This window comes from Cervus elaphus, chromosome 2 (assembly GCF_910594005.1).
Source record: "Cervus elaphus chromosome 2, mCerEla1.1, whole genome shotgun sequence".
In the NCBI taxonomy this organism is placed as follows: Eukaryota; Metazoa; Chordata; class Mammalia; order Artiodactyla; family Cervidae; genus Cervus; species Cervus elaphus.
Window position 1 is genome coordinate 42,410,456 of NC_057816.1, and position 19,919 is coordinate 42,430,374.

Below are 19,919 nucleotides of genomic sequence, written 5' to 3' on the forward strand. Positions count from 1 at the left end.
AATAGCTAGGTTAAATTAATTTTAAGTATATTTCTTTTCCTATACTTTATAATAAATCATGATAAGGATCATAAAGTAAAACTGAAAAATATTTCTAAAATATACCTAATGTTAATTTAACCATCCTATGATATTCATTTTTCCCTACATTTTACATGTAATGATGTGTGAGTGTGTGTGTGATCACTCGTGCATGACTCTCTCTGGCCCCGTGGACTGTAGCCCGCCAGGCTCCTCTGTCCATGGGATTTTCCAGGCAAGAATACTGGGGAGGGTTGCCATTTCCTACTTCAGGGGATTTTCCTGAGTGGTTAAACAAGAGAAACTCTCTGATTATGGTCATTCGATTAAATATTGATTCATCAGAGCCCAAACTGAAGTCCTTATAGTCCATATCCTCTTTCCTATCCCGTGGTACTTCTCTACTAAGGATACATGTAAAATACACATATTAAATCATGTTTTCTATTATCAGTATCAGTTCAGTCGCTCAGTCGTGCCTGACTCTTAGTGACACCATGGACTGCGGCATGCCAGGCCTCCCTGTCCATCACCAACTCCCAGAGCTTGCTCAAACTCACGTCCATCACTTTGGTGGTGCCATCCAACCGTCTCATTCTCTGTCATCCTCTTCTCCTGCCTTCAGTCTTTACCAACATCAGGGTCTTTCCTAGTGAGTCTGTTCTTCACATCAGGTGGCCAACGTATTGGAGTTTCAGCTTCAACATCAGTCCTTCCAATGAATATTCAGGACTGATTTCCTTTAGGATGAACTGGTTGGATCTCCTTGCAGTCCAAGGGACTCTCAAGAGTCTTCTCCAATACCACAGTTCAAAAGCAACAATTCTTTGGCACTCAGCTTTCTTTATAGTCCAACTCTCACATCATACATGACTACTGGAAAAACCATAGCTTTGACTAGACGGACCTTTGTTGGTAAAGTAATGTTTCTGCTTTTTAATATGCTGTCTAGGTTGGTCATAGCTTTTCTTCCAAGGAGCAAGCGTCTTTTTACACTAGAGTCACTGAAAGAACTTCTTAACAATAGGCTATCAATGATGGTGACAGGAATCATACTCCTCAACATTAATATCATTCTATGAACTGATCACTCAAAGTAACCTAGAAATTTCAAAACAAGAGTTTGAAATTGGAGAGTTTCTATTATAGCAGTGTAAGAATAAGGAAGAGTATTCTAAGCTTATTTGGAAAATACATGAGATAAAACTTTGGAAATAAAAAACATGAAAATGTGTTTCTATGAAATCTGGACACACCTTGGGACATTCAGGATAAAAGTGTCTGACTTCTCCCATCCTCCCTCTCGTTTGGAATATGCACAGCTTATGCTGTGTGTCTGCTGGGACCCAGTGGTAGCAGCCGTCCTTTAAAGAGGCACACGTGCCCTTTCAGGAGAAGTAAATAAAGTCAAGGGGAATTTAACAATGACAAAAGGGTAACCACCAAGAAAGAAGAGATGACATGGAGAGAGTTGAGGGGAAGAGCAGAATGGAGCTTCCTGAATGCACGGCAGGAACGGGTTTGGAGATAAGCTGGGTGAGGGGGAGTCGGTACTGGGAAAAGTTGAGTGAAAGGGTTTACATTAACAATCATTATTTATTTCACCAATATTCAGGTATTCCTATTTATTGGAATGTTCATTTCTTTCTATCTTCCTCCCAATGCATTTTTGTTTTTTATACTTTTTTATTTTGGTAAGCAGAGGGCATGCTCCAATATTTTGGATATAAAATCTGTGTATTATGTAAGGTATTATGTAAGTAATATGTAAGTAATAAATTAGAATAAGTTTAAAAAAAAAAAAAAAGCATGTACTTTTTTCACTGTGTTCTGGTATACTAACTCTGACTTAAAAATTGATAATGAGAGTTGTTCCAAAGGTCATAGATTACTCATTAAGATATCATAGGGGCTTCGGATAACTTGAGATTTTTTCCGAAGGCATCAGTGGGTGAAGGAAAAGGAGGAAAAATAAACAAACAGAAAAAATAAGCAATTTCTTCCTCTTAAGTCCTCCTTGACAAGAAAAGATTTTATTAAAAATGATCTGTGTTGAAATTTCAAAAACTTTCGTGGCAGATCAGGGATAAAAAAGTAATGGAATATGTTTTGTCCCCATGTTGAATGTGGTTACTTCACACATTGTCTTCCCTCAAGTTTCTCATTTTCAGCTGCAGAGATTTTATTTAAAGCTGACAAGTTGAAATGAAGTGGGCTTGTTTGCTTCATTTTCTCGCTCTGTTTTGGAGCGTTTATTATATCACTGATAGGAGAGTGTGGGTCTCACTGGCACTCGAGGAGATGCATGGGCGTGCTGCAAATGGGACAGGAAGCCCTGTTTGTCAGCCGGAGCGGCGTTCTCCAAGAAGGGGAAATTTAAATTGCTCCTTTTGTTAGTGCTAGCTTGCTCTTATGTAATACTGTGATTATGAGTATTACATAAGAAATGTTAAGATTATAATGGGTCCAATTTACCTTTCAGAATTCATTCACTGAATTTAATGGGGATTGTAAAAATCCTGTCTTGATAAACTTTTCTGGAGGTAATGTTTCCATTAAAAAGTCAGAACCAGTTTGTTAATTTACTCCTCTCTCATAACATTCTTCAGCTTTTTTCTTTTTTTTTTTCAGAAATTAATTTCTACATTTAATATAGTAAAAGATGATCTTTTTTTCAGTAGTATATAAGTAAGGTGATTTTAAAAACAGGTTTGTTCTAGGGATTTCCATTCAACAGCAAAATAAAAACTGTAACATAGTTTGTGTGTAAACAGAAAATTCTAGTATCTGTGGACAGAAAAGGGTTATTTTGTTTAAGCTTATCGGGGAGTATTTGCTATGTAAGTCTCAAGAAAGTTCAATCCATATTGCCTAAGTTAGATGGTGCTCTATTGACTTTAGATTATTAAATATTAACATTTTCATAAAAATGTGCTTTTAAGGTTTGCTTTAAGATGATAGGGTATCTCTAACTAAGGAATAATAAATACAAAAATGAATAGACAAGAAAAACTTGAGCTTACCTTTCTACTATCTAGTGCTTTCCATTGCATTATTAGAGTGGACTCTTAAGATTCTGGCATTACTGTAATGCTTTAGGGTGACCTGTGTGTGTGTGTGTGTGTGTGTGTGTGTGTGTGTGTGTGTGTGTGCATGCTAAGTCATGACTGCCTCTTTGTGACCCTGTGGACTGTAGCCTGCCAGGCTCCTCTGTCCATGGGATTCTCAAGAATACTGGAGTGGGTTGCCATTTCCTCCTCCAGAGGATGTTCCTGACCCAGGGATGGAACCCTTGTCTCTTGCATCTCCTGCACTGGCAGGCAAATTTTTTTTACCACTGCGCCACTTGGGGGAATAGCAAGGAGAGATAAGAAAGCCTTCCTCAGCGATCAGTGCAAAGAAATAGAGGAAAACAATGGAATGGGAAAGACTAGAGATCTCTTCAAGAAAATGAGAGATAACAAGGGAAAATTTCATGCAAGAATGGGCTCAATAAAGGACAGAAATGATAGGGACCTAATAGATGCAGAAGATATTAAGAAGAGGTGGCAAGACTACACATAAGAACTGTACAAAAAAGATCTTCACGACCCAGATAATCATGATGGTGTGATCACTCACCTAGAGCCAGACATCTTGGAATGTGAAGTCACGTGGGCCTTAGGAAGCATCACTACGAACAAAGCTCGTGGAGGTGGTGGAATTCCAGTTGACCTATTTCAAATCCTGAAAGATGATGCTGTGAAAGTGCTGCACTCAATATGTCAACAAATTTGGAAAACTTAGCAGTGGCCACAGGACTGGAAAAGGTCAGTTTTCATTCCAATCCCAAAGAAAGGCAATCCCAAAGAATGCTCAAACTACTGTACAATTGCACTCATCTCACATGCTAGTAAAGTAATGCTCAAAATTCTCCAAGGCAGGCTTCAGCAATACGTGAACCATGAACTTCCAGATGTTCAAGCTGGTTTTAGAAAAGGCAGAGGAACCAGAGATAAAATTGCCAACATCCGCTGGATCATCGAAAAAGCAAGAGAGTTCCAGAAAAACATCTGTTTCTGCTTATTGACTATGGCAAAGCCTTTGACTGTGTGGATCACAATAAACTGTGGAAAATTCTTACAAAGATGGGAATACCAGATCACCTGACCTGCCTCTTGAGAAACCTGTATGCAGGTCAGGAAGCAACAGTTAGAACTGGACATGGAACAACAGACTGGTTCTGAATCCGGAAAGGAGTATATCAAGACTGTATATTGTCACCCTGCTTATTTAACTTATATGCGGAGTACATCATGAGAAATGCTGGGCTAGATGAAGCACAAGCTGGAATCAAGATTGCAGGGAGAAATATCAATAACCTCAGATATGCAGATGACACCACCCTTATGGCAGAAAGTGAAGAGGAACTAAAAAGCCTCTTGATGAAAGTGAAAGAGGAGAGTGAAAAAGTTGGCTTAAAGCTCAACATTGAGAAAACTAAGATCATGGCATCTGGTCCCATCACCTCATGGGAAATAGATGGGGAGACGGTGGAAACAGTGTCAGACTTTATTTTTGGGGGCTCCAAAATCATTGCAGATGGTGACTGCAGCCATGAAATTAAAAGCCACTTACTCCTTGAAAGGAAAGTTATGACCAACCTAGACCGCATATTAAAAAGTAGAGACATTACTTTGTCAACAAAGGCCCAAGATGTCAAGGCTATGGTTTTCCCAATAGTCATGTATGGATGTGAGAGCTGGACTATAAAGAAAGCTGAGTACCGAAGAATTGATACTTTTGAACTGTGGTGTTGGAGAAGACTCTTGAGAGTCCCTTGGACTGTAAGGAGATCCAACCAGTCCATCCTAAAAGAGGTCAGTCCTGGGTGTTCATTGGTAGGACTGATGTTGAAGCTGAAACTCCAATACTTTGGCCACTTGATGTGAAGTGCTGACTCATTTGAAAAGACCCTGATGCTGGGAAAGATTGAGGGCAGGAGGAGAAGGGGACGACAGAGGATGAGATGTTTGGATGGCATCACTGACTCAATGGACATGGGTCTGAGTGGACTCCAGGGGTTTGTGATGGACAGGGAGGCCTGGGGTGCTGCAGTTCATGGGGTTGCAAAGGGTCGGACACGACTGAGCGACTGAACTGAACTGAACACTTGGGTGACAGAAATTTTACCAAATTAGATAGAAAACGTGGGGGGAGATAAGGAAAGAAACTGAAAGTAGCACATTTAAACAGTTTTATAGATTTAGTATCTATTCTTTCTTCCTTTCTGTCTATCTGTCTATCTCTCCATCCATCTGGACAGTTTCTCTCGCTTCTAATTGGTGGGCATTTTACCCATCTCCTTATAATCCATTTCATTACTTTCTTTCCAATTCTTTGATATACAGTCATTCTTCACTATTTGCAGATTCTGAATTTGCAAATTCATGGGTTTCCTAAAATTTATTTGCAACCCCCATTTCAATACTCCTGCCACCTTTATGGTCACTCTCAGACATACACAGGGTGGCAAAAATTTGAGTCTCTTGTGTGCATCTTCACAGCGGAAGCTGGACCAGGTGAACCTCTGCTTTCTTGCTTCAGTTTTGCTACTATAAAGACGTTTTCTTCATTGTCTATTAAGTGCCAAATTTTTGTATTTTGTGTTTTTAGCATTGAAACATATATTGCTGCTGCTGCATCGCTTCAGTCATGTCTGACTCTGTGTGACCCCATAGACGGCAGCCCACCAGGCTCCCCCATCCCTGGGATTCTCCAGGCAAGGAACATACACATTACCACATATAAAACAGACAGCCAGTGGGACTTTGATGTGTGATACAGGGCACCACAGCCAGTGCTCTGGGACAACCTGGAGAGGTGGAGTGGGCCGGGGGCTGAGAGGGGTGTTCAGGAACTGGGGGACACATGTGTACTAGGGCTGACTCATGCAGATGTCTGGCAAAACCCACCACAATACTGTAAAGCAATTATCCTCCAATTAAACTGAATTTAAAAAATGGTTTTGCTGTTTAAAATACCCCTAAGTATATAATACTGATATGTTATCTAGAGTTCCCAATGGCAAGAAATCTGTGATATGTCTTACGTACAAAGTCAGATGCATTCAGGCATGAGTACAGGGCTGTTTTTCTGTGAATTGAATATGAATTCATCAACTATATGTGTGTGTGTGTGTGTGTGTGTGTGTGTGTGTGTGTAAAGTAAAGTGTTTTTAGATTGGAATATCCATAAAATAAGGTTATCTATTGACTCAGTTCAGTTCAGTCACTCAATTGTGTCTGACTCTTTGCAACCCCATGGACTGCAGCACACCAGGCTTGCCTGTCCATGAGAAACTCCCAGAACTTGCTCAAACTCATGTCCATCGAGTTGGTGATGCCATCCAACCATCTCATCCTCTGTTGTCCCCTTCTCCTCCTGCCCTCAATCTTCCCCAGCAGTAAGGTCTTTTCCAATGAGTTGGTTCTTTGCATCAGGTGGCCAAAGTATTATGGAGCTTCAGCTTCAGCATCAGTCCTTCCATTGAATATTCAGAACTGATTTCCTTTAGGATTGACTGGTTGCATCTCTTTGCAGTCCAAGGGACTCTCAAGAGTCTTCTCCAACACCACAGTTCAAAAGCATCAATTCTTTAGTGCTCAGCTTTCTTTATAGTCCAACTCTCACATCCATACATGACTACTAGCAAAACCATAGCTGTGACTATTCAGACCTTTGTTGGCAAAGTAATGTCTCTGCTTTTTAATATGTTGTCTAGAATGGTCAGAGCTTTTCTTCCAGGGAGCAAGCAACTTTTAAATTCATGGCTGCAGTCACAATCTGCAGTGATTTTGGAGCCCCCCAAAAATAAAGTCTGTCATTGTTTCCATTGTTTCCCCATCTATTTGCCACGAAGTGATGGGATTGGATGCCGTGATCTTCGTTTTTTGAGTGTTGAGTTTTAAATCAGCTTTTTCACTCTCCTGTTTCACTTTCGTCAAGAGGCTCTTTAGTCCTCTTTGCTTTCTGCCAAAAAGCTGGCATCATTTGCATTTCTGAGGTTATTGATATTTCTCCTGCAATCTTGATTCCAGCTTGTGCTTCATCTAGCCCAGCGTTTCTCATGATGTACTCTTGCATATAAATTAAATAAGCAGGGTGACAATATACAGCCTGAAGTACTCCTTTCCCAGTTTGGAACCAGTCCATTGTTTCATGTCTGGTTCTAACTGTTGCTTCCTGACCTGCATACAGGTTTCTCAAGAGGCAGGTCAGGTGGTCTGGTATTCCCATCTCTGTAAGAATTTTCCACAGTTTGTAGTGATCCACACAATCAAAGGTTTTAGCGTAGCCAATGAAGTGGGAGTAGACATTTTTCTGAAATTCTCTTGTTTTTTTCTATGATCCAATGAATGTTGGCAATTTTATCTCTGGTTCCTCTGCCTTTTCTAAATCCAGCTTGAACATCTGGAAGTTCTCGGTTCACATACTATTGAAGCCAAGCTTAGAGAATTTTGAGCATTACTTTGCTAGTGTGTGAGATGAGTGCAATTGTGCAGTACTTTGAACATTCTTTGGGATTGCCTTTCTTTGGGATTGGAATGAAAACTGACCTTTTCTAGTCCTGTGGCCACTGCTGAGTTTTCCAAATTTATTAGCATATTGAGTGCATCAGTTTCAGAGCATTGTTTTATAGGATCTGAAATAGCTCAACTGGAATTCCATCACCACCCCTAGCTTTGTTCGTAGTGATGCTTCCTGAGGCCCACTTCACATTCCAGGATATCTGGCTCTGGGTGAGTGTTCACACCATTGTGTTTATTTGAGTCATTATGATCTTTTTTTTTTTTTGGTAGTTCTTCTGTGTATTCTTGCCACCTCTTCTTAATATCTTCTTCTTCTGCTAGTTCCATAGTGTTTCTGTCCTTTCTTGTGCCCATCTTTGCATGAAATGTTCCCTTGGCATCTCTAATTTTCTTAAAGAGATCTCTAGTCTTTCCCATTCCATTGTCTTCCTCTATTTCTTTCCATTAACCACTTAGGAAGGCATTCCTATCTGTCCTTGCTATTCTTTGGAGCTCAGCATTCAGATGGTATATCTATCTTTCCTTTTCTCTTCCGTAAGCTTCTTATCCTTATCCTTCAGAAGGCAGACAGAATGAAAAGCACAGTCACAGAAAACGAATCAAACTGATCACATGGACCACAGCCTTGTCTAACTCAATGAAACTATGAGCCATGTGATATAGGGCCATCAAAGATGGACCTGTTATGGTGAAGAGTTCTGACAAAACATGGTCCACTGGAGAAGGGAATGGCAAACCACTTCATTATTCTTGCCTTGAGGACCCCATGAACAGTATGAAAAGGCAAAAAAGACAGGACACTGAAAGATAAACTCCCCAGGTCAGTAGGTGCCCAATATGCTACTGGAGAAGAGGAGAGAAATAACTCCACAAAGAATGAAGAGACGGAGCCAAAGCAAAAACAACACCCAGTTGGGGATGTAACTGGTGATGGAAGTAAAGTCTGATGCTGTAAAGAATAATATTGCATAGGAAACTAGAATATTAGGTCCATGAATCAAGGTAAATTGGAAGTGGTCAAACAGGAGATGGCAAGAGTAAACATTGACATTTTAGGAATCAGTGAACCAAAATGAACTGAAATGGGTGAATTTAATTCAGATGACCATCATATCTACTACTGTGTGCAAGAATCCCTTAGAAGAAATGGAGTAGCCATCATAGTCAACAGAAGAGTCCGAAATGCAGTACTTGGATGCAATCTCAAAAACGACAGAATGATCTCTGTTCGTTTCCAAGGCAAACAATTCAATATCACAGTAATCCAAGTTTATGCCCCGGCCAGTAAAGCTGAAGAAGCTGAAGTTGAACAGTTCTATGAAGACCTACAAGACCTTCTAGAACTAACACCCCCAAAAGATGTCCTTTTCATCATAGGGGACTGGAATGCAAAAGTAGGAAGTCTAGAAACACCTGGAGTAGCAGGAAAATTTGGCCTTGGAGTACAAAATGAAGCAGGGCATAAGGCTAACAGAGTTTTGCTAAGAGAATTTAACGGTCATAGCAAACACCCTCTTCCAACAGCACAAGAGACGATAGTCTACACATGGACATCACCAGATGGTCAATACCAAAATCAGATTGATTATATTCTTTGCAGCCCCAGATGAAGAAGCTCTATACAGTCAGCAAAAACAAGACCAGGAGCTGACTATGGCTCAGATCGTGAACTCCTTATTGCCAAATTCAGACTTAAATTGAAGAAAGTAGGGAACACCACTAGACTATTCAGGTATGACCTAAATCAAATCCCTTATGATTATACAGTGGAAGTGATGAATAGATTCAAGGGATTAGATCTGATAGACAGTGCCTGATGAACTATGGATGGAGGTTCGTGACATTGTACAGGAGGCAGTGTTCAAGACCATCTCCAAGAAAAAGAAATGCAAAAAGGAAAATAGTTGTCTGAGGAGGCCTTACAAATAGCTGTGAAAAGAAGAGAAGTGAAAGGCAAAGGAGAAAAAGAAAGATATACCCATCTGAATGCAGAGTTCCAAAGAATAGTAAGGAGAGACAGAAAAGCCTCTCCTGGTAGGAGAGGTTGTAGATGAGTGTTAGAGAATCAAGTTAGAAGGTATGTGACAGTGGTTAAGGAGACTAACGGACGGTTGTACTAAAGGAGTAGCAGTGGGAATGAAGAGGTTATTTGTAAGGAATTCTCAGAAATCCAAGGACTAATTATGTGGAGAATAGTGGGCAGAGGAAGATGTTTATGGTTTATGGGAAACATTAATGATACTGTAAGTGACATTGTCACTCCATATCCTAGGTTAAAATATAGAAAATAGGTTTGAGTTTGAAAAAGGAGGAAAATGAATACAAGTAGGGGGTCTGCAATGATCCAATTTCCTTTTATATGTTCTCTAGCACTTTGTTTCTCCTGGATTTCTGTTCTTTGCATATAAAATTAATGAGTGTAAAAAAGTACAGGTTAAAAATTTTCTTTGCTGTGGTCCAGTACCATCTTAGTCCACTTTCTACTATTGTATTTAGCATTTTGTATGCTGAGAAATAGCTGTTTGCACTCAAAAAAAGATAAAACTAATGAAAATCATAGCACTCTACAGATCTGATGCTCTGTACAATTATATCCTTATAAACATTTTAACTTTAGAATTGTTATTTTAATTATTTTTATATTAACTAATAGATACTTAAAGGAGGCCAATGATCATGGCTGTAATATAATTACTGCAAGGTTTACAATCAGTAGATTTAATTGCAAAATATAATTCTGGAATGTGGAATCCCTTAAGGATCCATGGTAATAAAATATTATTGGAAAATTATGAAGGAGAAAGGTTTACTAATTATTGAATGTTAAACAGAGTTGCTCAATAATTTAAAAATTTGTCTCTCTTATCAAAATATAAATCTGTACATCACAGACAATATATTCTTTCTTTTCTTTCCTCATTTCGTATTAATATTTCTTTTTTTAAAAACTACTGGACCACAAGGGAAGTCCCCCGGCTTGTCTTTGTTTAATCAGTTAATTACTTTATTTCTGATTTTGCTTGTCTGGGTATTTGTTGCTGCGTGCAGGCTTTCTCTAGCTGCACCAGGCAGGGGCTGCCTTCTAGTTGCGGCATGCAGGCTCTGGAATATGTGCTCACTAGCTATGGCCGACGGGCTTAGCTACCCCATGGCATGTGGAATATTCCCAGACCAGGAATCAAACCCATGTGCCCTGCGTTGGCAGGGGGATTCTTAACTACTGGACCACCAGGGAAGATCCTCAATATATATTTTAAGTTATTGCTATGGAAAACAACAAATTGTGTAACACAGAAAGTTGAGCCAAGTGATCCTCCAGTAACAGTCTCCATGTCCTTTTTATTCCAATTAATTAATCTAATAAGCATGTGAATGCATATTATGCACATTCAAATTGCACAGATACTGTGGTAGCTTCCAATACATGCCCTCAAGGAGCCGGTAGTCCATTAGACACGGCCTGCTTGAATGGGCAATGCTGATTTCTAGCCCACTGGAAGTTTCCTCATTTATCCTTCAGACTGAACATCCTCTTCTCTTTTTACTCAATCTTCCTATTAACAGTACAATTCATTAGGTTCCCAGTCACTGAATCATCACTTACTGAAAATTGCATTCCGGTCCTGCCTTCCAGAGATTTATTCTCCCATCACCTCAATTAGTATTCTGGGTGTTCCCAAACTTAGTTCTTACATTTATTGTCTCTTGATTTATTTACATGGAAGGCTAATCACATACAATGGGTAAGGATTTCATTAGCTGAACTCTCAAATGGCAGCATGATTATTTAGTATAACTCTGCAGAGTTCTTGGGGAGACATCTGCCATGGGCAAACAACATAAACAAATCATCTCAAAGTGTCAGAAGGAGCAATACTAGACCAAAAATGTAGGAATCAGAATGACTATTCCTAGAAGTTGTGCTGTGCTTAGTCATTCAGTCGTGTCCGACTCTCTGCGACCCCATGGACGTTAGCCTGCCAGACTCCTCTGTCCTTGGGGATTCTCCAGGCAAGAATACTGCAGTGGATTGCCATGCCCTCCTCCAGGGGATCTCCCAACCCACCTGGTCTTCTGCATTGCAGGTGGATTCTTTAACATCTAAGCCCAAGAATACTGGCGTGGGTAGCCTATCCCTTCTCCAGGGGATCTTCCTGACCCAGGAGTCAAACCAGGGTCTCCTACGTTGCAGGTGGATTCCTTATCAGCTGAGCTATCAGGGAAGCCCACTCTGAGAAGTTAGTAGTCATTAAATTTGTGTCAGGTGTGCGTGTGTGTATTAGGGAGGTGGGGGTAGTGTTGGGTATGCCAGGCACATACAGTTATTCTTGATCACTGAACTCTTTAGTCCTACTTAGCATGATTATATTGGTACTGCTGAAGCTGTCACATGCATACTGTGTATTGGAGACACTGTACTTGATTCTTATTCCTCCAGTACATCAGACTTTCACACCTCCAAGCCTTTGAGTGTGCTGTTCCCTCTTCATGGAGAGTCACCCCTTCAACCTCTCACATTTTTCCTGATTTGATAAAGTCCAATTCATCTATCAAGCAGACAGACTGAACTTGAATGCAGCTTATTAAAACCTTTCTCAAGCTCCCGTTGGTTTAATAGTTCCTCTCTGCTTACAAAATTCTGTGACATTTATTTCTTATTCACTGAACAAGTATTGGGTAACAAATAACTTGTTAGATTTGTGGGAACAGAGAGGTCAACCAGACGACAAGATTTCTGCTCTCATAGAGGTAACATGTTGATGCTTTTCGTTTTGCATTTGTCATCATATTGAAATTCGGTACCTTTATTTATGTTTTCTCTAAATTGACTATAAATTTCATGTTTTGGACATCTTATCCTTATGTTTATTATAATGCCTTGAACATGCTAAATACTTAACATATGATTAACATAACATTAGAAAATTAGACTTTAAAAAACAAATTTCCATTTATAGAGAATTCTTTGCAGATAACTGCCTATATTCATTTGTGACTGAGAAAACAACACTGTTGGATGTGCCTTATAAAATGACTCTGAAGGCCTGAATCCATGCCCCCTCCAAACTCGTCCTCTCCTCTACCTGATGCTATTAAGGTTAATGAGTACCTTCATTAGGCTGCATCTAAGCACTCTTTTTTTTTCAAAATCTGTTCACAGCCCACAAAATTATTATGGAAACTGCTGTTCTACTCACGTGTAATCATCACCTTGCCAAATCTCTTACCAATAGCATTTTAACAGATATTTGGAGACTTTTTTTTCCTAATACTAGGAGTCTACTGACTGGTTATATAATATTCTTTGTATTCCTCTCCTGGGAGAGTAAGAGATTAGGATCCCTAAAAAACAGTGAAAACAAAGAAATATACTGAGCTTTTAAATGAAAGTTCTTATGAATGTACACCAGTTAACACTAATGAACTAATTCCAAAATGAATTGCAATGTAGACTTCTTGAGAAAATGGGTAGGTTATTGACTGAAAATCGCCTTTTCTCCAGGGCTTGTAAATCTTAGTTTTTTTCCCATTTCCCAGGATAAGTAGATGGGAATTGGAGGAGTTGTATCGGAACATGCAAAAGAAGGAAGAAATGTCAGGAATCTAGTTTGTGGACTTGTGTCAGTCAAGTGATTTCCATTACATTTGTGTTAGTCACTCAGATGTGTCCCACTCTTTGCGACCCCATGGACTGTAGCCCACCAGGCTTCTCTGTCCATGGGATTTTCCAGGCAAGAATAATGGAGTGGGTTGCCATTTCTTTCTCCAGAGGATCTTCCTGACCCAGGGATCAAACCTGGGTCTCCTGCACTGCCGGCAGATTTTTTACCACCTGAGCCACTAGGGAAGCCTGAATTTCATTATACTACTTTGCTAATTTTCTGCAGGCCTTAGAGGTAATAATTAGCTCTAGTTTTTACCATTGAGGACATTGAAAGTGAAAGTGAAGTCACTCAGTTGTGTCCGACTCTTTGCGACCCCATGGACTGTAGCCCACCAGGCTCCTCTGTCAATGGGATTTTCCAGGCAAGAGTACTGGAGTGGGTAGCCAGGGGATCTTCCCGACCCACGGATCACACCCGGCTCTCCTGCATTGCAGACAGGTGCTTTACCCTCTGAGCCATATTGAGGCTCCGAGGAATTAAATAACCAACTCAAAATCCTACAAATCTTTCTTACTCCAACACTGTAGCATTTTCCATACTGCCTAGAGCCTCCAAAGTGATGACAAACAGTGACAGTAGCTCTGAGAAATGTTTGTTAAGGGGATCATATTTAAGAGACATGGCAGAGGACAGCAAGCAGAGGGCAGAGCCAGGGATACATGAGTAAGATTCTCACGCTGGTGCAGTCACACCTTCTACTGCTTCAGTCAAAGACTAATCTAGATTGGTGCTGCTGGGAAGAGATCCTTAAAATATAATTAAGATCCCAAGGGGGCTTCCCAGGCGGTGCTCCTGGTAAAGAACCCACTTGCCAATGCAGGAGACGTAAGAGACATGGGTTCAATCCCTGGGTCAGGAAGATCCCCTGGAGTAGGAAATGGCAACCCACTCCAGTATTCTTGCCTGGAGAATCCCATGGACAGAGGAGCCTGGTGGGCTAGGGTCCATGGGGTCACAGAGAGTCAGACATGACTAAAGTGACTTAGCATGCAGACAAGATCCCAAGAAAAGTAGCCTTGAAATAGGGAGGTAAGTCTTAGTAGGTCTCACATAATCAGGAAAGCCCCTGAAAAGTGAATGGCTTTTCCTCACAAAAGAGATTGAAACATGAGTAGGATCTGGCAGGAGAAGGAGTTGGAGAAGGACTTCCCTGGTAGTTCAGCTGGTAAAGAATATACCTGTAATGCAGGAGACCCCAGTTGGATTCCTGGGTTGGGGAGATGTCCTAGAGAAGGAATAGGCTACTCACTCCTGTATTCTTGCTTGGAGAATTCTCTCGGACAGAAGAGATTGATGGGCTACAGTCTATGGGGTTGCAAAGAGTGGAATGGGACTGAGCGACTAAGCACAGCACCTAGCTGCAGGAGACACCCCAGTACTGGCTCTGAAGAGGGAGGGAGCTGCCCAGGAAGGAGTGCAGGTGGCCGCGAGGAGCTCCGCGTGCCCCTGGGTCATGCCAGCAAAGAAATGGAGACGCAAGCTGCATCTCAAAGGAGCTGAATTCCACCAAATTTGAATGAGCTTGGTAGCAGATTCTTCCACAAAGCCTCCAGAAAGGAATGCACCTTGGTTTCAGCCTGTTTTCCCCTGATTGGAGAACCCAAATATGCTCTACATAGACTCCTGATCTCCAGAACGTTCAATAGAATATTGAAAAATTGTTCTAAGTAGCTGAATATGTGGTAATTTGTCACACAGCAATAGAGAGTTATTACTCACTCTCCGCCTCTTGTCTATGTTTCCTCACTTGGAAGGGTTTGTTGTTGTTGTTCAGTCGCTAAGTCCTGCCCAACTCTTTATGACCCCATGGGCTGCAGCACGCCAGGCTCCTCTGTCCTTCATCATCTCCCAGAGCTTTCTCAAATTCATGTCTATTGAGTCGGTGATGCCATCCAACCATCTCATCCTCTGCCGCCCTTCTCCTCCTGCCTTCAGTCTTTCCCAGCATCAGGGTCTTTTCCAATGAGTTGGCTCTTTGGCCAAAGTATTGGAGCTTCAGTTGAGTCATTCCAAAGAACATTCAGGGTTAATTTCCTTTAGGATTGACCGGGTTGATCTCCTTGGAAGGCTAAAGCATGTTAATATCAGAAGTGCTATAATCCGACCTAATTCTGGGTTTGATTAGAGCAGACCGACTTCCGGAGACTTAGGGATCACAGAAAATGATGGAAGGTATTACATACAGAGTCCTTGGAACATCCATCCTGCCTCCATTTAGGATTTAAATTGAGGTAGGCATTTCCCTCTCTGGTTAAAAATTGTATCCCTCCATGGATGCTTCCTTACCATACACATCCTTCACAGAGAAGTTGAGAAAAATCATTGTAAATAGATTGAGAATTACACAATCTATTGTTTCTCTTGTCATATTAGAGCCATTTTGAGAATTGCAGAAATTGCAGCAATTGTGTAAAATGTGCAATATAGTGAGCGAAATGATTCAGTTAAATAGAGAAAGCATGTTGTGAATAAGCTATTGTACCCATCACTTTACATAACCTTCTTTTTTCCTGAAAGCTTCCTTATTTAGGGTAACCTTCCAGTTTTCAGTCTTCAAACCCCTTCCCACTGAATTGAGCTAATTTCTTCTGTTAACTGAGCACAATGTCCAGCTGGGTAGTCAATTATTGGACATCTATTCAATTCCAAGCAGTAAGGCAAACTTTATGTTGGTGATTAGAATTCCCAGCGTCCAATTTGTTTTCTTCTGCTTACTCCCTATAACAGGTCACAGAGGAGTTCATAATTTCAGATCTAAATGTTTTTCTCTTACTTTCTTCAACTTCCCCCAGTATTGGATACTGTTTTTTCATTTAGCTGAATCTTGTGACCAACACCGTACATGCCAATTTTCCTGCAGAGTACTGCATAGGAGGGATAAAGAAAAGAAAAACTGGCATTCCCTACCCACTCTTGAACATTAGATTCAGGCAAACGAATATATACAGAGTGATAACTAGTGTGGCCTTGTGAGGTAAATATTTTTACATCTTCACATTTCACTTGAGGCAACTTCAGCTTGAAAAGTAGGCGGTAACCCTGAGTTAAAGAGGATTCAGTAAGTTCAGCCTACCTAAATCTAGAAAACAAAACTGAACCAGTACAACATATCATTGTGTTCTTTGATCCAAACCAGTATCCAAACTTTTCTGATTTTGTCCATGAAAATGTAGAGGGGGATGTATTTTAATTTGTTACACACACACACATGCACCTTGGAATTCACTTCTTTTTTTCCTTTCTGAGACTATAAATAAAGAATTACCTAAATCACTGCATTCATCTTCTGATAAAATGCCCATCTTTGTAGTGTTAAAATACACTGGCAGAAGTATTAAGAATCTCTCTACTGACAAGCTAAAAGGCTATTAGCAGATGCTCAGGAGACTGATATCTGTACATAAACAGAAAGAACTCTCTTCGGTTCCCATTTTACTTGGAGGCAATATGTTCTTCACTGACCAATTATCCCCATGACAAGCACTGAAACCAAGTCCACTGTTAACTTCTCACACCTATCAGATCTGGTTTACAAATGAACACAAGCTGTAGAAGACCAGTAAAGAATCAAAGATTGTTCAGGGTGTGACATTAGGGTTTAGAAGTAGTCATTATGTAAGAATCCAGGTAAAAGTCACAGCCTGAAAGCCTGGAAAATGTAGATGTCACATGCCCAATAATTAATCCAAATAGACTGAAACGGTAAATCACATATTAGAAACTGAAGTACTTCCATTTCTAGCTACGATAGATTAGACAAACCTTCCTCTGAAGACAACTACAAAGGCTGGGTAAACTTAAATGTAGTTAAACTATCAGAAAGCTATTTAGACAGAACTCAAGTGACCAAAATCCTGGGGAGGAAAAAAAAATGATGTACTGAGGTAAGACATTCTCTTGAGGTATGTGACACATTTACTGAAAGACAAGGATGGCAGGTGAAGAAGTTGGGCCAAAAGCAGTAGGTGAGGCTCAAGAAATTATTCTCTCATACCTGAAACTCGGTACCCATGGAGCAGTAACTGCCCATTTTCCCCTTTCCTCCGCACCTGGCAAGTGCCACCTTACTTTCTACTTCTATGAACTTGACTGTTTAAGGTACTTCATATAAATGAAATTGGGCTTCCCAGGTGGCGCTAGTGGTAAAGAACCTGCCCGCCAATGCAGGAGACATTAGAAATGCAGGTTCAATCCCTCCGTTGGGAAGATCCCCTGGAGGAGGGCATGGCAACCCACTCCAGTATTCTTGCCTGGAGAATCTCATGGACAGTGGAGCTTGGTGGGCTACAGTCCAGAGTGTCCCAAAGATCTGGACATGCCTGAAGCAACCTAACACGTACATAAGTGAAATCATAGGACATTTATCTCTGTGATTGGTTTATTTCACTTAGGATAATGTTTTCAAAGTTCATCCATGTTGTCACATATGGCAATAAGGTGCAACTATCATTGAACAGAGTTTGGCATTTCCTAAAGCAGTTAAAATATATTAACATCTGATTCAGCAATCCCTTTTGTGGGTATTTATCCAAAATAATTAAAAACAGGATCTTAATGAGATATATGCACCTGCCATGTGTTTTAAGCCACAAGATGAAAATATCCATTAATGTCTATCAGTAGATGAATGAATAAAGAAAATGGAGAAAGGAAATTTGAGGTTTAATAGTTTAAAATCAACCAGTTTAACTTACCATGTTAACAAAATAATGAAGGAAAATATCTGACAAATTCAACATCGTTCTGATAAAAAGTCCTCAGCAAACTAGCTAAAAAAGAACTCAATCTGTGCATGAGTTTTTACAGTAAACATCATACACAAAATTGTTTAAAGATTTCTTCCTGATATGTAGAACTGAAGGATATCTTCTCGTACCTTTCTTCAATATTTTATTGAATCTTCTAAGCAATTAAGTAAGGAAATAAAAGGAGTAAATTGTTATTATTTAAGACAAGTCGGTTGTTTACATAGAAAATCTGAAATTGTATGGATAAGTTATTACAATAAGTAGTAAATGAATTAGAAAGTTGGTGAACATTATTGCAGCCTACATAAATCAGCTAATTTCTATATATCTGGAACATACAATTAGAAAACTGTTTTCAAAATACTACTAAAAGCCACCACATATCTAAGGAAGATAAATAACATTTCTCCATGCATGTAAGAGCAATTATGGAAGACTTAAATTAATAAAAGAAATGCTACATTCATAAATTAGAGGAGTCAATAAAGCACATTTTCCTGAAATTGATCTATAGATTCAATGTTATCCTAATCAAAATTCCAGCAGATTTTTTTGAGGGGAGGGAGCATTGGTGGAGACATGTGGAGGATATTTATAAAGAAATTCTAAAATTTTTGTGGAATTTTAAAGGACCAAGTATAGTCAAGATAATACTGATAAAGAACAAAGTTGGGGAAATTAACTATTGGGTAGTAAGACATTATAAAGATACACAATTTGTATATTTTCAATGATATACAATTTGTAGCGATAAATAGACTCATGGAACAGAATTCACAGGTACTTAGAGAATTGATTTTTGACAAAGGCAACACTACAAAGAAGTAGGAAAAACATTCTATTAAATAAATGATTCCAGGTAAATTTATATTTGGGCTTCCCTGATGGCTCAGGAGGTGACAAATCTGTCTGCAATGCAGGAGACCAGGGTTTGATCCCTGGGTTGGGAAGATCCCCTGGAGAAGGGAATGGTTACCCACTCCAGTGTTCTTGCCTTGAGAATCCCATGGACAGAGGAGCCTGGCGGGCCACAGTCCATGGGGTCACAAAGAGTTGGACGTGACTGAGGGAGTAACACTTTCACTTTCAAATTTATATTTGGGGGAAAATACATTGATAATAAAGGTTTCCCTAGCACATCACATAAAAGATTAATCATAAAGTCAAGCTCGTTAGGTGTATTTACAATAAGATTGATAACTTATTTTCATCAAGTGAGTTACACTGTTAACAGTTAAAATATTGGTTCCTTTTGATGAGTATGTTCCAGGTTTCCCACTTTTATGGATTTCTTGTTTCATTTCATTGCTGCATTTCTATTGTCTTGAATTCATTAAGACTTTTTATGGCCTAACATATGACCTATCCTAGAGAATTTCTGTGTACACGAGGAAAATGTATAATGTGCTGGTGTTGGAAGGAATGTTGTGTATGTGGCTGTTAGGACCCTTTGATCCATAGTGTTGTTCAGATTTTCTGTTTCCTTATTGATTTTTCTATCTAGATGATCTAGCCATTGTTAAGAGTCAGGTATTAATGTCCCCAACTACTAATGTTTTGATGTTTACTTTCCTTTGACTTCTGTTAGTATTTGCTTTATGTATTTAGGTGCATATCATAAATATTTAAAATTGTTATTTCTTCTGAGATTGAGCCTTTAATTATTTTATATGGAAATTCTTTGTCCTTTTTGATCATTTTTAACTTAGAATCTATTTTGTCTGATATAAGTACAGCTAGCCCTGCTTTCTTTTGGTTACCATTTACTTGAAATAGCTTTTCTATGACTTCACCCTCAGTTGATACATGCCTTTAAAGCAAAACTGAGTCCTTTGTCAGGAGCATATGTCCTTGGATTTTGTATTTTCTATTCATTCAACCATTCTATGTCTTTTTATTGGATGACAGGTCTC

General features: G+C 39.7%; 1 protein-coding gene and 1 long non-coding RNA gene across 4 annotated transcripts in view; one reads left to right on the plus strand and one right to left on the minus strand.

Annotated features, from left to right (window-relative positions):
* The window catches only part of GRM5 (glutamate metabotropic receptor 5), a 597,259-nt gene that overhangs the window by 174,749 nt on the left and 402,591 nt on the right, over positions 1–19,919 (minus strand). The window lies entirely within an intron of this gene.
* The window catches only part of LOC122676914, a 262,627-nt gene that overhangs the window by 170,107 nt on the left and 72,601 nt on the right, over positions 1–19,919 (plus strand). The gene's annotated exons all lie outside the window — the stretch shown is intronic.